Here is a 17,453-nt window from a genome sequence, read left to right on the forward strand (position 1 = left end):
CACGAAGTAGGCGACATAGTTGACATAGCTCGCCAGGGGCACGTTGGCAGACTCCATCTCATAAGCAATGTCACGGAGCCAGTCATCAGCATCAAGAGGCTAAGTTGAGCTGCGATAGATCGCACGGTTGAGACGGCAGAAGTCTTGCAGTGTCACGCCTTACTGCTAGTTCATATTCGGCCTTGGGAACTGATCCATGAGCCCTTGCATAAACTGGTTGTCGGGACCCCGATCCTAAATCATAAGAAACCAGCCTGTAACACATCACATCACTTTGCGGCCTCACGCACGGTAAACTCCACGGCTGCCACCTTACCTTGGCCGGGACCGTTTGCGTCTTTTGGCTCACGTATATGAATATGTTGCTAGCGTTCAAACGACAAAGAACCCGGGTCGACATGACTAGTTATAACCCAAGCGGTACATCCGTACAGCGACAGGCATACATAACCCAGCAAAGCAGGTGTCGGTCATCAGCGTGTGTAGACAAGTCGTAGCAAGCTACAAGGACTCCATTACACCGCGTGACATTTCCCCGAGGGGATAGACACAGCAGCAAAGAAGGATACATGCCGGTCAATCAATGTGTTCCGAGCAGTAGCAAACTACCAAGGCTCGATGGAATCACAAAGAGGCATTTCCCTGTGAAGAGTACTACTAAAGTCAAACAACTAGGTGTCGAATCCCACACATATAATGCATTTCAAACATACACACATTATGCACGATATGTGTAGATACAACATGGCATCACAACATAACTCTATGACTCAAGCATTTATTAAAGACTCATAAGAGTAAACATAGTATGATATTACAAACAGGGGTCTCGTGACCCGACACTCAAGTCATACAAACAACAAGCAGAAGCAAATCATGTCTGGGTACAGACATCTACTAAAAATGGCGGGAAGAGCCTGAAAAGCTGCTACGACCCTACCAAAGGAGCCAGACCTCTGTCTGGGATTCCCAAGCTATTGCGGTCAACATCGAACACATCGCGTAGAAACTTTTAATGAGTCTAAGTCTTCTCTGCAAAAACATAAATAAAGCAACCGTGAGTACAAAGGTACTCAACAAGTCTTACATCAGAACTATCTATATATGCATCATGTTTCAATGACAGGATTGTGGGGTTTGATTATAGCAAGCCAGCTTTGACTCTTGGCTAACCTGTACTACGACTACAAGTTCTTTCTTTGAGGTGGGGTATCGCACACGAGTCCACATATTCACCAATTCAATACACCACCATGGATCCACTCTCGTCTCCCTACGAGAAGGCCTTCCATAGCACTCACACTTATCTTGCATGTTTTAGAGTATCCATTTAAATTGTCTATGTACCAAGTAATGTTTCCAAGTAGTCCATATCCGAGGACGCGGCTATTCGAACGGATAAAATCACCCTGCAGGGGTATACTTCTTCACACACGCTCCCAGCACTTATCACCATGTGCACGTCATGCATCTCGGCAACCTTCAAGCGAAAGCACTAGCGTGGGTGTCGGCCACGACCATTAACCACACAAGACCCTAGTCCAGGTTTATCGCCTATTTGAGACTCAACCCGCAAGGAAGTCCGGCCGAGGTTTCCTCTACAGCCCCAAACAATGCGCGCAGGGTTCCCAAGCCCACCATCCGGGTGCCACTTGGTACACCGTGCCGCTGTGTATCTACCATAGAGAAGCCTACCCCGTCGGGCAGAGCTAAACATGGCCGCCAACACTTTTCCTACAAACACCAGAAACTAATTGCAACTCCTGGACAGAGATCTAGGCGATTAATAAGACGAGAAGGTCAATTAAGTATCCCAATGTGTGGTAGTATCTTGTCTTGGATAACACACACAGAACTCAGTTCTTAAGGACGGTCCCAATGAGACAACCCACCATGTACTCCTACATGGCCTCTCATCGCTACCTTTACCAAATCAGATTCACACCTTTACTCTCACACTTTAGGACATGAACACAACCATTCCGATTCATCATCCAGACGGATCAGACCCGACACGACTCTAAGCATAGCAGGCATTGTAAACAAGCGTCGATAAGTAAGCAAATCAAGGCTCAAGCAGTTGCTACACATGCTAAATGGTTTCATCTATTTACTGTGACAAAATTAGGTCATGCAAAGGAATAGGTTCAACTACCGATAACATGTACAGTTGAATCGTGTTTGTCCTAATGCAGTAAAAGAGAGCAGGAGCGAGAGAGTGGGTTTATTTCCATATGCTCAAGGGGGTTTGCTTGCCTAACACGTCTGAAGATAGCAACGAGTCTTCATCAATGTCAACGATCACATCGTCGGAAACATCGTTTAGCGAGGGGGAACAACACCGACAAACAAGAAAGAACAAAAATTACTTCACGGAAATGCAACACTATGATGCATGCTCAAGACATGAAATGAAAGGTGGTACGGCTAATGTGGCTATCATTTCTTAAGTTGAAGTTGGTTTGAATTAGAATCCAAGCATCACTTCAAGCCGGCTATCTTTCCAAGTACCCTTATAATTGAATCGACCTGATGCTCATAACAAATTGTTCCAACATGCATGGGGTTAGTATTTTGAGGTACTGTTTTGCATTGACCAATGTTTGGTCATAACAATTGAAGTGGAATTCAAATAAGTATCAATTTCCAACTCCAGACTATTTATTAGATTTACCCTATTCATCATTTTGTCTATTTGGTGTTGCTAACTTTCTCAAACCAGCATGAAAATGCCATGATCAGATTCTTTGGATTTTTCTGATCCTTTTTCATATATAAATTATTTTCATTGGACTTACAAATTATTTTCTATGAATTTTAGACGTTTTAGACATTTCTGGAATTATTTTATAATCAGAAAATACTATTATTGCATCAGCAGTGACGTTAGCAGGTCAACTGGCCGGCCAGGTCAAACCTGACAGGCAGGGCCCACTAGTCAGTGACACACATGTTAAGAACAGTTTAATTTTAATCTTTTATTCCTAATTAGGGTCTGGGCCCACTGTTAGTGAGTCTTTAGGTTAATTAATCTGGTTAGTTAATTTTGTGATTGACTTAATTTAAACAGGGCTGGGCCCCACCTGTCTGTGACTCAGGGGAGTCAACCCACGATCACACGGGGTCGAGACCACCGGCGGCTCAACGCCGGCGACTACATACGCGGCGGAGGTCATCGGAAAATCCCTACGGGCATCCATTTCGGTCGCGGTTTGGCTCTACGGCTAGCTGAGGAAACGCAGCATCCGTTCCGACCAAGCCACGGGCCAGGAGGTGGCCGGAGCGAGGCCGGCGACGACCTCGGACAGTGGCCGGAGTCGGCCATGGTGGGGGTTGGCGCTAGAGGGCAGGAATGGAGGGGGAGAGCATAGGAGGAGACGCAGGAGCTCACGGCGAACCCATTTCTGGCATCGGCGACGAAGGGGAGGCTCGGAGCAGGCCGAATCGACGGTGGCGGATCCGGTGACCGGAAGGAGAAACAACGGCGATGGCGACGCTGCGGGGCTCGGGAGCTCGGAGAAGTTGATGGAGAGGAGGAACTCGTCAAGGCGGAGGTGTGGAGCGCGACAGGGCACCGAGGGGTGGCCGGGGTCGACGGCGACGAACTTGAGCAGAGCTCGGCAACGGCAACGAGAGAAGAGAGGAAACAAAGAAGAGAGGGAGAAATGGAGAGGAGGAGGGGATCGGGACGGCTCTCCCGAGCCTATCCTAGCCACCAGGTCGGCGGGGAGGCCAGGCAGGCAGGAGGCGTGGCGCCCCTGGCCATGCGCCATGGCGAGCTTCTCCTCTGCCTTCTGGCAGGAGGAAGAAGACGCCTGAGCCCCTGGTGGGCTGGGCCAGGCGATAGGTAAGCCTTTCTATTTTCTTCTCTTTATTCTTTTCTGTTTTCTATTTGCTAACATTTGTGTTGATTTGAAAATAAATCCAAATCATTTTGCAAAATCCTTATAATATTTTTATGTGGCATAAATATAATTGTCCAATACCACATAATAGTTTCAGTATTTATAAAGCTATATTTTATATATAGAAAATATAATTCCATTTAAAATAGTTGTTTGATTAAATCAAAAATCCAATATAAAAAGTTTATGTGATCCAAAATATTGGTTGACATTTTTATTTCAGCCCAATATTTTATTGGAAAATCAGGGACATTTCCTTGAATCAATTTGAAGCAATATTTATGTTGCTTGTTTGACAAAAATTTAAATGATGAGGCTTAATCACTCCTCATTTCATTTTCAAAAGAAAAAAATAGGAATGCATGCATGAGATGCAATGACAAACAATTCTAGGTCTGGGGCTGTGACAACTCACCCCCACTAAACAAGAATCTCGTCCCGAGATTCAGGCGTAGTCGGGAGGAGGAAGAGGGGACAGGAAACTATCACAATCTTCACGATCCATTTGCTCCTCCCGAGGACGTTGATTCATCGCACCATATTGATCTTGACATCTTTGTCCTTGAGGTCTTCATCTAGCTTGACGACAAAAGAACAGGGAGACGACATAAGATTCGATCTCCTCGAAGATCGAGCAACTCAAGATCAACTCATAGAATGAGACGTAGGAACGTCCCTTGAGCTGAGACACAACACACACAACACGGACGAGGAAATGAGACATATGACAAAGTTTCAATTGGTAGGCAACAAATCCAGGCTTAAAACAGATGCTGGCGAGGTTTCAAAGTAGCGAGGATTAGGTTGCTCTTCATACCACAACGGGGCACCTTAGGAAGGTGACTCTTAGAGTTATTCCCTCAAGTGGCAAAAAGAATTACTTTTGATCCTAAGATCATTGAAACTCTTCATAGCAGAGTAAGGCAATTCACAAATGATTGTTTGAAGGACTTTGAAAGAATGGCATACTCAGTTGGAAAGAAACTAGGGTTATAGAACAACTCAGCGAACGGAAGGCACATTCCAATTATTACCGAGGATATAACCTAGTGTCTGAGCGTGCTCTCAAGAACTTGAGCATTTACATATTCATCAAAGTTTTACCAATATTTGTGCCAAGATTTTGGTGACACAACCTACTAACATGATGAACAGTGATGGAGGATGCAGATGCAAAGGAAGACAGCACTTCCTCAGATTTCACCTTAGTTGTGCCAAGGGAATGAAATCTGGTTGATCGACCGAGAGACACTTAACACTCCGCTTCTGATGTTCTCCTTGATGTACTAGCACAACCCAATTATAGATCATGTTTGATATTTAGCACATCAAGTATAGGTCGGATTTCGGGACTCAAAAGGTCCATGAGGAACAACATCTGAAATAAGTCATACATAGTCCTCACGGGGAGATGGCTAAGGTTGTTGATACAAGATATTATAATATCAAGTCTTCCGGCTAGGTGTGTTAGCCATTTCACCACTTTACCGGGTTACATAGAGACCAATATTATAATTCTTGGGGAAGTTCCAACCATTATAACTGCCTGAGATTCAGCTCCGGTTGGTGCCACGATGCTTCAGACTCAGCATGTCCAAAAAGAAAGTTTGCAACACAAATCGACGAGATAACGTTGCATGATTCTCAGGAATGAACTACGGAAGACAACTCCAAAACATGAGCTGGATCGCAAGACCCACGTGAACACACTGCCCAAGACAACGGTGAACACATGAAAAGTCTTACAACAAAACACTACCGAGTTTTGAATGGGAACCATCATTGCGGATAACGAAGCCATGTGCAAGTCCGTCTGGTACCTTCAGGAATGGCACTTAACTTCTTTTCCTTGAACAAATCAATCAGTGGCTTGGTGTGCTAGGAAATACATATGGAGAGAGAGGTTGCAAAGCTATCAAACCACAGCATACTTCGCACATGCATGACTGATTTGGATGATTCTGAAGATAACAAAATGACCTTCCCAAATTCGTGGCAGCAACTTGCACCAATGCACATGAATTAGAGGAAGTCACTTCTTACACCTAACATATACTTCATGAATAGACATGAAGACAATGTCTTAAAAGTTTCCAGCACTAGCTTGATGTCCAACATAGATCATGGAACAAATTAGAATGTTGCCGATGGGCTCAACAACAATTCATCAAGATACCCATATAAATGGATTTCCACAACTATGTGAGCAAGATAATAGCATTGGTCAGATCAAAGAATATAATGGTGTAGGCTCAAGGAAAACCCTGAGTAAGACACCGCTACGAAAATCTTTGGTTCTGAGTCTGATTTGACAATAGCCCATGCTCAAATCAAAATTGAACACGACAACATATGCAACAATTGATCACACGAATCAACCGATGAAAATATCATCTTTCTTCACACCCACACAACAGGAAAAATATCCTTTTTAAATGAGCTAAGTTTAGTCAAAGCTCTAATCTTCCAACTCTCCAAGTTGTTGTTTAGCTTAACCAACTAGCTCGGGGTATCCAACACGGATTCTTGGAGAAGATGGCTTATAAAGAAACCAACTTGATCACGAGCTCTATCATAACAGTCAGGAAACAACCTGGTAATATTTCCGAGAAGATATTCGAAAAATCACGATCCACCGATATATTATTAACCTCGGGAACAATCTTGCTTTTTAGGGCAAGATGATGTGATCAATAGAGCGAGGGATTGACACAATCCTAACCCATCGATCGAAAAGTGCACCATGAAACATGGACTAGGTAGCACACTCAATCTTAGGATGACGATTCAATCACCATCACCATAAGAGTGAAATTATTGTCCATTAGCTACCAAGCAATAGCATTGCTAGGAGTATTGATTTCACACATCATAGTTCACTTGTCGATATTGCGGTTACAACCCACACAAAAACCGAGGGATGAACAATGATAGTGAGAAGTATCGCTACATCAAGAGCTCATAAGAGATGGTGCAGTTCTCATAACACTCTTGACAAAAGAGGGTAATACTCCAAGATAGAACGGAACAAAAGCTGGTTTAGCATTTCGATCTGCGGAATACAACTACTTTGACCCAATCCAAGAAATGGATGTGGTACTGGAGTTTGCTTCTCCCAGTCTTTCGAGGATAGAACAACTTGACAGACCACAAAATAAAATACATTAATGACACGAATGCACAACTATTCTTGACTATCCTCTCATGGATGAAGGTCAGAATACAACTAGATAGGGCCAACTCAAGAGCACATGATTTCTTGAGTTATGGATGCATGGAGTAGATTGTCGAACGAGTTCAACATAATTCTTCCAGATAACCCATGCAGAAGGGCGGAATAGGCAAAATCACAATATGGAGTGGAGAACTCATCACGAGCACTCTTATTATGATCTTTAGTTCACGAAGGACTTTTGACAGAGATGGTCCATGGTATTGGAAGAATGATATACCATGCACCTTGAGGACTACAACAAGGTTACTAATCATCCTAGAGGAACTAGCAACACTATCAACAGAGATGAGCAGAATGATCATTGGATTCAGAAACCCAGAAATGGAGTACCTACAAGCTATTTAACATCACGAGATGTTTTTTTTCGAAGATGATGGCCAGAACTATCACACTAGAAGACATACCACACATCTAGACTATTGGGTAGTTTTCGGAGTAACATGTTTTCCTAATACTTCAACAAAACATCGAGGTAATAAAGTACCTCAACACAATTATTAGTGTGCTTTGTCCGGCCAAAAGACATTAGCTCAGGAGGAGGGAATTTGCAATTGCATCACACTATTTGGGAACTTTGGAAAACTCGGACAGCATAACGGCTGTACGGGCATGAATTATGAGGCAACCTGCAAGAAAAATAACAACATAACAATTGAATTTTTATGGAGACACTGATCTAGAAAGACAACAATCTTTCTATAAGTCTCCAACATAGTAACTCGTCATTCTAATGAATAGATGAGAAAGCCTAATTCTTAAACCCCGTAGAATAAAGTAGACGATGACTCAGAATAAGAATGACACAAGGAAAGGAGTAAATAGAGCCTTACGTTCCCTTCCACAAACAATTCCCTTATATAACTAAAGAGTTGCTAGACACAACATCGACCAGTTTGGCTTGGTTATCCTACAGGCAGTCAGGCTCTGATACCAAAGCTGTCGGGACCCCGATCCTAAATCATAAGAAACCAGCCTGTAACACATCACATCACTTTGCGGCCTCACGCACGGTAAACTCCACGGCTGCCACCTTACCTTGGCCGGGACCGTTTGCGTCTTTTGGCTCACGTATATGAATATGTTGCTAGCGTTCAAACGACAAAGAACCCGGGTCGACATGACTAGTTATAACCCAAGTGATACATCCGTACAGGGGCAGGCATACATAACCCAGCAAAGCAGGTGTCGGTCATCAGCGTGTGTAGACGAGTCGTAGCAAGCTACAAGGACTCCATTACACCGCGTGACATTTCCCCGAGGGGACAGACACAGCAGCAAAGAAGGATACATGCCGGTCAATCAATGTGTTCCGAGCAGTAGCAAACTACCAAGGCTCGATAGAATCACAAAGAGGCATTTCCCTGTAAAGAGTACTACTAAAGGCAAATAACTAGGTGTCGAATCCCACACATATAATGCATTTCAAACATACACACATTATGCACGATATGTGTAGATACAACATGGCATCACAACATAACTCTATGACTCAAGCATTTATTAAAGACTCATAAGAGTCAACATAGTATGATATTACAAACAGGGGTCTCGTGACCCGACACTCAAGCCATACAAACAAAAAGCGGAAGCAAATCATGTCTGGGTACAGACATCTACTAAAAATGGCTGGAAGAGCCTGAAAAGCTACTATGACCCTACCAAAGGAGCCAGACCTCTGTCTGGGATTCCCAAGCTATTCCAGTCAAAATCGAACACATCGCGTAGAACCTTTTAATGAGTCTAAGTCTTCTCTGCAAAAACATAAATAAAGCAACCGTGAGTACAAAGGTACTCAACAAGTCTTACATCAGAACTATCTATATATGCATCATGTTTCAATGACACGATTGTGGGGTTTGATTGCAGCAAGCCAGCTTTGACTCTTGGCTAACCTGTACTACGACTACAAGTTCTTTATTTGAGGTGGGATATCGCACATGAGTCCAGATATTCACCAATTCAATACACCACCATGGATCCACTCTCGTCTCCCTACGAGAAGGCCTTCCATAGCACTCACACTTATCTTGCATGTTTTAGAGTATCCATTTAAATTGTCTATGTACCACGTAATGTTTGCAAGTAGTCCATATCCGAGGACACGGCTATTCGAACAGATTAAATCACCCTCCAGGGGTATACTTCTTCACAGACACTCCTAGCACTTATCACCATGTGCACGTCATGCATCTCGGCAACCTTCAAGCAGAAGCACTGGCGTGGGTGTCGGCCACGACCATTAACCACACAAGACCCTAGTCCAGGTTTATCGCCTATTTGAGACTGAACCCGCAAGGAAGTCCGGCCGAGGTTTCCTCTACAGCCCCAAACGATGCGCGCAGGGTTCCCAAGCCCACCATCCGGGTGCCACTTGGTACACCGTGCCACTGTGTATCTACCGTAGAGAAGCCTACCCCGTCCGGCAGAGCTAAACACGGCCACCAACACTTGTCCTACAAACAGCAGAAACTAATTGCAACTCCTGGACAGAGATCTAGGCGATTAATAAGACGAGAGGGTCAATTAAGTATCCCAATGTGGGGTAGTATCTTGTCTTGGATAACACACACAGAACTCAGTTCTTAAGGACAGTCCCAATGAGACAACCCACCATGTACTCCTACATGGCCTCTCATCGCTACCTTTACCAAATCAGATTCACACCTTTACTCTCACACTTTAGGACATGAACACAACCATTCCGATTCATCATCCATACGGATCAGACCCGACACGACTCTAAGCATAGCAGGCATTGTAAACAAGCATGGATGAGTAAGCACATCAAGGCTCAAGCAGTTGCTACTCATGCTAAATGGTTTCAACTATTTATTGTGACAAAATCAGGTCATGCAAAGGAATGGGTTCAACTACCGATAACATATATAGTTGAATCGTATTTGTCCTAATGCAGTAAAAGAGAGCAGGACAAGAGAGTGGGTTTATTTCAATATGCTCAAGGGGGTTTGCTTGCCTGACACGTCTGAAGATAGCAATGATTCTTCATCAATGTCAACGATCACATCGTCGGAAACATCGTTTAGCGAGGGGGAACAACACCGACAAACAAGAAAGAACAACAATTACTTCACGGAAATGCAACACTATGATGCATGCTCAAGACATGAAATGAAAGGTGGAAGGGCTAATGTGGCTATCATTTCTTAAGTTGAAGTTGGTTTGAATTAGAATCCAAGCATCACTTCAAGCCGGGTATCTTTCCAAGTACCCTTATAATTGAATCGACCTGATGCTCATAACAAATTGTTCCAACATGCATGGGGTTAGTATTTTGAGGTACTGTTTTGCATTGACCAATGTTTGGTCATAACAATTGAAGTGGAATTCAAATAAGTATCAATTTCCAACTCCAAACTATTTATTAGATTTACCCTATTCCTCATTTTGCCTATTTGGTGTTGTTAACTTTCTCAAACCAGCATGAAAATGCCATGATCAGATTCTTTGGATTTTTTTGATCCTTTTTCATATATAAATTATTTTCATTGGACTTACAGATTATTTTCTATGAATTTTAGACGTTTTAGACATTTCTGGAATTACTTTATAATCAGAAAATACTATTATTGCATCAGCACTGACGTCAACAGGTCAAACCTGACAGCCAGGGCCCACTAGTCAGTGACACACATTATAAGAACAATTTAATTTTAATATTTTATTCCTAATTAGGGTCTGGGCCCACTGTTAGTGAGTCTTTAGGTTAATTAATCTGGTTAGTTAATTTTGTGATTGACTTAATTTAAACAGGGCTGGGCCTCACTTGTCTGTGACTCAAGGGAGTCAACCCACTATCACACGGGGTCGAGACCACCGGCGGCTCAACGCCGGCGACTACAAACGCGGTGGAGGTCATCGGAAAATCCCTACGGGCATCCATTTCGGTCGCAGTTTGGCTGTACGGCTAGCTGAGGAAACGCAGCATCCGTTCCGACCAAGCCACGGGCCAGGAGGTGGCCGGAGCGAGGTCGTCGACGACCTCGGGCGGTGGCCGGAGTCGGCCATGGTGGGGGTTGGCGCCAGAGGGCAGGAACGGAGGGGGAGAACATATGAGGAGACGCAGGAGCTAACGGCGAACCCATTTCTGGCATCGGCGACGAAGGGGAGGCTCGGAGCAGGCCGAATCGACGGCGGCGGATCCGGTGACCGGAGGGAGAAACGACGGCGATGGCGACGCTGCGGGGCTCGGGAGCTCGGAGAAGTTGATGGAGAGGAGCAACTCGTCAAGGAGGAGGTGTGGAGCGCGACAGGGCAGCGAGGGGTGGCCGGGGTCGACAGCGACGAACTTGAGCAGAGCTCGGCAACGACGACGAGAGAAGAGAGGAAACAGAGAAGAGAGGGAGAAATGGAGAGGAGGAGGGGATCGGGATGGCTCTCCCGAGCCTATCCTAGCCACCAGGTCGGCGGGGAGGCCAGGCAGGCAGGAGGCGTGGCGCCCCTAGCCATGCGCCGTGGCGAGCTTCTCCTGTGCCTTCTGGCAGGAGGAAGAAGACGCCTGAGCCCCTGGTGGGCTGGGCCAGGCGACAGGTAAGCCTTTCTATTTTCTTCTCTTTATTCTTTTCTGTTTTCTATTTTCTAACATTTGTGTTGATTTGAAAATAAATCCAAATCATTTTGCAAAATCCTTATAATATTTTTATCTGGCATAAATATAATTTTCCAATACCACATAATAGTTTCAGTATTTATAAAGCTATATTTTATATATAGAAAATATAATTCCATTTAAAATAGTTGTTTGATTAAATCAAAAATCCAATATAAAAAGTTTCTGTGATCCAAAATATTGGTTGACATTTTTATTTCAGCCCAATATTTTATTGGAAAATCAGGGACATTTCCTTGAATCAATTTGAAGCAATATTTATGTTGCTTGTTTGACAAAAATTTAAATGATGAGGCTTGATCACTCCTCATTTCATTTTCAAAAGAAAAAAAATAGGAATGCATGCATGAGATGCAATGACAAACAATTCTAGGTCTGGGGCTGTGACACTGGTGGTTCAGTTCAAACTATTGGATCATCCCCGCCATATTTTCAGGAGGCGGGGGTGGTGCATCGTTGGCGGGGCCACGCGGGCAGCCAGCTGGTTTAACCATCTTGCTAAATATTTAACACGGGTAGTTTAGCTTAATGTAATTGCAAAAAGATCATATGTATTCATGAAGTAATCAAGCATGAGGAAAGGTAAATGCGATAGATACTTCATAGTAGTTGAGTTTGACATACAGACCCATACATAAATTCTATTACAGACCATCGATTACAAATTCGAAATTTGGCGATAACCTGGACGCATTAGACGATAAACTGGACTCACTAGGCGGCACGCATGCATGCGATGAAAGAGTACCACTACGAGACATAGCGATAAGGCTACATCAACGTCGGAGAAAACGATCAACTCCAGGTAGCTGGCGGTGATAGAAGGTAGGAACAAGACCCTACGTTCTGTGGTGACTTTGGTGAGGGTACCACATCCAATCGGGGAACAGAGGTCCAAGTGCAGGGGTAGTACCCCCAACACCAGTCCACTCAAGACCTGGTGGTAGCTCTCTCCTGCTCGGCTCGAGAATGTGCGCAGGGTGGACCCTCGGGTGGACTGTTGGATGCAGCTCTATGAACGCGTCGTAAAGACGAGCATGCGTAGCGTATAGCTCCATAGTCACAGCTCTAAAAGCGTGATCCAGTGCCTCATTGTACTGCACTAGAACCCATGCGTCATAGCGACACGTCATGCAGGGGGCGCTGACATCGACGTAGGACCGGTCGTTGCGCTCCCGAACGCGAGCAGTGTAGGCAGTGAGATCAGACCCAGTCTCATCCCCAACAGGAGCATACGGGATGTATCTGAAAGCAGACTCCTCTAGGTGAGGGTACGCTCCACGGAGACGGGTGATAGCGATATAGGCCGCATCATGGACGGCCATCTCGATCGACAATCCAATACCGCAGAAGGTGTGGCACTCGCGAGTGGAGTTGCCCATCTAATCAAAGATGCGAACCTCATCCTGGTACTGGTACTGGTTAAACTCGCAGAAGTCCTCGTACACAGTGTACTCGGGGTACGAGCGATATCCCAGCCTTGTCAAGAGGTCGACCAAAATGGTCTGGAACCCAGTCGTCTCAGTGGACAGTGTCAGGTGCACGTGCTGCCTTGCAGGGCGCATCTGAAAAGAAAGATTCAAGGATGTCAAATGACAGTGTGTGTAATATATTATCAGAAGAACAAGAGTAGATAGTCCAGCCCTGCGGGTTGATGTGATTACGAGAACCTAATGTTAGAGTTGGTAAATTCTTTAACCCGAAAGAGAAGAGAGAGTAGAACCCAGAGTATAGAAAAGGAGTAAAAGATACTAATACCACCCAATTGAGATGTGGGCCCATAAGCCACAACATCAAACTTAGTAAGTTTTTCAAACACTAGACTCAACTTCGGCCAAGGAGTTAGAAAGGGGGCTACCTACAAGCAGTCGGCTCTGATCCCAACTTGTGACGCCCTCGATTTGATCGTACGCTAATCATGCACGCAAATGCGTATGACCAAGCTCAAGGACTCACGGGAAGATATCACAACACAAATAAAACATACAAGCTTCATATTACAAGCACGGGCCTCGAGGGCTAGAATACAGAAGCTCGATAAACACACGAGTCAGGGGAAGCAACAAATATCTGAGTACAGACATTAAACATGGGGTGGCTTAGAGAAGGCTAGCACAAAAGATACAACGATTGAACGAGGTGAGGCCTCCTACCTGGGAACCTCCTATCTACTCTGTATCTTTAGTGGCCTCCATGTAGTAGTAGGCACCGTCGGGGTAGCAGTCGTTGTCGGCACGATACTCCATCTTCTAGGCTCCATCATCTGGTCGCAGCAACGGATCAAGGGGACAAAGGGAAGCAAAGAAACGGTGAGTACTCATCCAAATTACTAGCAAGACTGACATCAGAATTGTGCTAAATATGCATCAGTATCAAAGGAAGGGGGTTTATATATGTGGACTGACTGCAGCAATGCGAGAAAGAGAGGGAAAGCCTAGTCCTATCGAAGACTAGCATCTTCAGGGGTCTTGCAGCAATAGACGAGAGTAGAACATGGAACACAAATAATAGTCATATTATTGCAGCAATATTAATATGGGATCACGCCCAGAGATTCTGCCTCGACTCCCTGCAAGGAAGAAATCCCGGAGCAACTATTCCAGTTAAGTAACAGTTGTAGTTGTATAAGATCAGGGCACAATTCCAAGTCATCCTGCAACCGTGGACACGGCTATTCGAATAGGTAAGTTCTTCCCTGCAGAGGTGCACAACATATTCCCCGTCACGCTCGATAACACTCTGCCGAACACACTTTTCTGGGTCATGACCGGCCTCGAAATATCGACACGCCGCAGCCCAACCTAGACTCAACAGAGAGGCCAGCCCGTCGGTCTAAATCCTAAGCGCGCAGGGGTCATGGGCCCATCACCCTTTTCACGTGTGCATGATGTGTGGGCGGTCGACGTTAGTCCTAGCACCCCTTAATACAAGAACGATGCATCTTGGGACCACTCGGGCGCGCGCCGCTCCATTGCTGACGTCTGAAGAGCTTCGGCTGATACTACGATGCCGAGTACCCATAATTCTTCCCACGTAGACGGTTAGTGCGTAATAAGGCCTTCCGACAAACCCAAATCCATTAACATTTTAATTAACTAAATGACACAACCACGAGGGAATCCACCCGCCAAACATTATTCATAATGTTCCCAGTATAACAGTCAAGTAACTATGTGGTCGTAACATCACGGGGGATCCGAGGCATCACCCTCGTTGGATCCCGAACGATGTAACTGTCAAGGTGGACTTAGAGGAATCACCCTCGAGGGTCTCACAATTGAGGGGTTGGCCGACAGAGTCGTCATCGAGAGTGGTGAAGGAGGAATCACCCTCGATAACCACGACCGACTAGCTGCACTACAGAGATATCATCATGAGTACTTCACGAGGTGTCACCCTCGGTACCCGATAGTATCTCTGCATCGTCGTACAACTAAGGGGGGTGTAAGTGATGTGTCGGGTATTGGCTCGTCGATCACAGATCGAGACTCGATAATAAAGCGGGGCGACTGGACTAAGGGGTCATAGGGGAAGACTGCTCCACCTATACTAAGCAGTTTAAAGTATGGTACTGAAAGTAGCAGTTCATCAAAAACAGGCTATGCATCAGATATAGGAGCTAACTACAACAGTAGAAAAATTCTAATGCAAGCATGAGGAAGAAAAAATGGGCGATATAGGAATGATCAAGGGGGGTTTGCTTGCCTTGTTGCTTTGCGGTAAAGGGCTGGTCGTCGGGACGGTAGATGTACCCGGCAGCAGCGTTAGTCTCGCGGTCTGCCGTAAGAAGAGGGGGGAAGAAACAATAAATAACAGCAACAGGTGCAACACTAAGCATGACATGTCAAAGCAGAGGTTAGGCATGAGCTAACGCAGTGCTATCCGTCATAGACGGATCGGGAAAATATCAGATGATATTTTCCGGGTCTCTCGCTACTATTCGTGAGACGAAAATGATGGAAAAGTTCCATGTTTGCTATGCTAGGGACACGTGACACACGAACGGATAGCATATCAGGTTTCGTCTCGTTTTGCAGATGAACTTTCATGTTCAAAATATTTTCATGTGAGCTACGGATTATTTTATATGATTTTTCAAAGTTTTTAAAGAATTTCTGGGATTTAATTAATTATTTTAAATGCAACATTATCCAGAATAATGAATGATGATGTCATCATGACATCACCATGATGTCAGCAGGTCAACTCTGGCTGACCATAGTCAAACCTGACATTTGGGGTCACTGGGACGCACATGTGAGCCTCTGTAAGTAATTAACAGGGTTAAATTAAACTAAATAACTTAACTAGAAGGTGGGTCCTACTAGTGAGTGACAGATTAGTCTTTTAATTTAGTTATTAAATAAATAACAGTTTTAAATAACTAAAAGGGGCATGGGCCCACATGTCATTCACTATTATTAAGTTAACAGAAACAAATTAATTAGAATAGGCTTAACTAACTATTTATATATTAGTTAATTAATTAACTGGTTAATTAGTTAATTGATTTCATATTTTTTTTACAATTATTTCTAATTCCAATTTTTTTACAAACATATCGGATGGGGCTGCCGGGGCAGGGGCACGCCGGGCACAAGGCGCCGGCGGCCAGGGCGGTGCGTCCGGTGGGAGGGGGCGAGGCCCCGAGTGGCCATCTCCGGTGACCATTTGGTCCGCCGCGCGCTACTACGGACGAAGGCGACAACGCCCATCAACGGGTGCAAGCAGGAGTCTACGGGATGGCCGGGGCGAGCGGTAGGCGCGGCGATAGTAGTAAGCAGGGGGGAGAGGGAGAGGGTGGTGCCCCGGGGGCTCACCGCGAGCCTCTAGAGGTGCAAAGCGGGCTCGAGGGAGGGCGGCGGCCGACGACGGTGGGGAGGCGAGGTGGCATTCCGGTGACGGGTGGTGGAGACCGGTGCGATGGTGGTGTTCCGGTGACGGAGGTGGCCGGTGCATTGACGGCGGTTCGGGGAAGGGGCGAGGAGGGACCGGTCGGCAGGGAGATGGCCGGAGGGTCAGCCGGCGGCGGGGTGGCGCTGGAGCGAGGTGCGGCGTGGTGCTGGGGAGGTGAGCGAGGCAGGCTCGGGCGACGTGGGGCGGTGGGGGTTCTACGCGAACGAGAGGGAGGTTGCGAGCGAGGGAACGAGGCCCTGGTTCCCTCGTGGGAGCGCTGGGGCACGAGGGAGTTAGCGAGGGGGGCTCGCGCGAGCTGGGGGTGACGAGGGGAACCAGCCCCCTAGAGGTTCTGGCGGCGGGGTGAGGAAGTGGGGAGGGGCTGCGAGAGGTTAGTGTTTTCCTGGAGGTCTTATACCCCGAGGTAGCATAGGTGGGCACTGGAAGGCCGACTGGGCCGGGGCCTTCATCTTTTTTTAAATAGTTTCTTTTTTAATTATTTAGAGGCTCTAAAATACTTCCAAAAATACCCGCTTCAACTTTATAAATTCTTAGGGAATATTTGTAACCCATGGGACATTTTTATTTTCAGTTTCGTGAAACTTTTAAAATCTACTTTTCAGAAAATTAAAATTCGCAACGGAATTGAACGGGGTTTGAACCAAGGAGAGTTTAACAATAATAACCATAGTGACGTGGCATCATTAGCATAGGATTACTGTAGCTTAATTACATACATTTACTGTAGCAAAAGTTGAGGATGTCACACAATCCGAAGTGATGGAAAAGT

This window comes from Hordeum vulgare, chromosome 7H (assembly GCF_904849725.1).
Source record: "Hordeum vulgare subsp. vulgare chromosome 7H, MorexV3_pseudomolecules_assembly, whole genome shotgun sequence".
In the NCBI taxonomy this organism is placed as follows: domain Eukaryota; kingdom Viridiplantae; phylum Streptophyta; class Magnoliopsida; order Poales; family Poaceae; genus Hordeum; species Hordeum vulgare.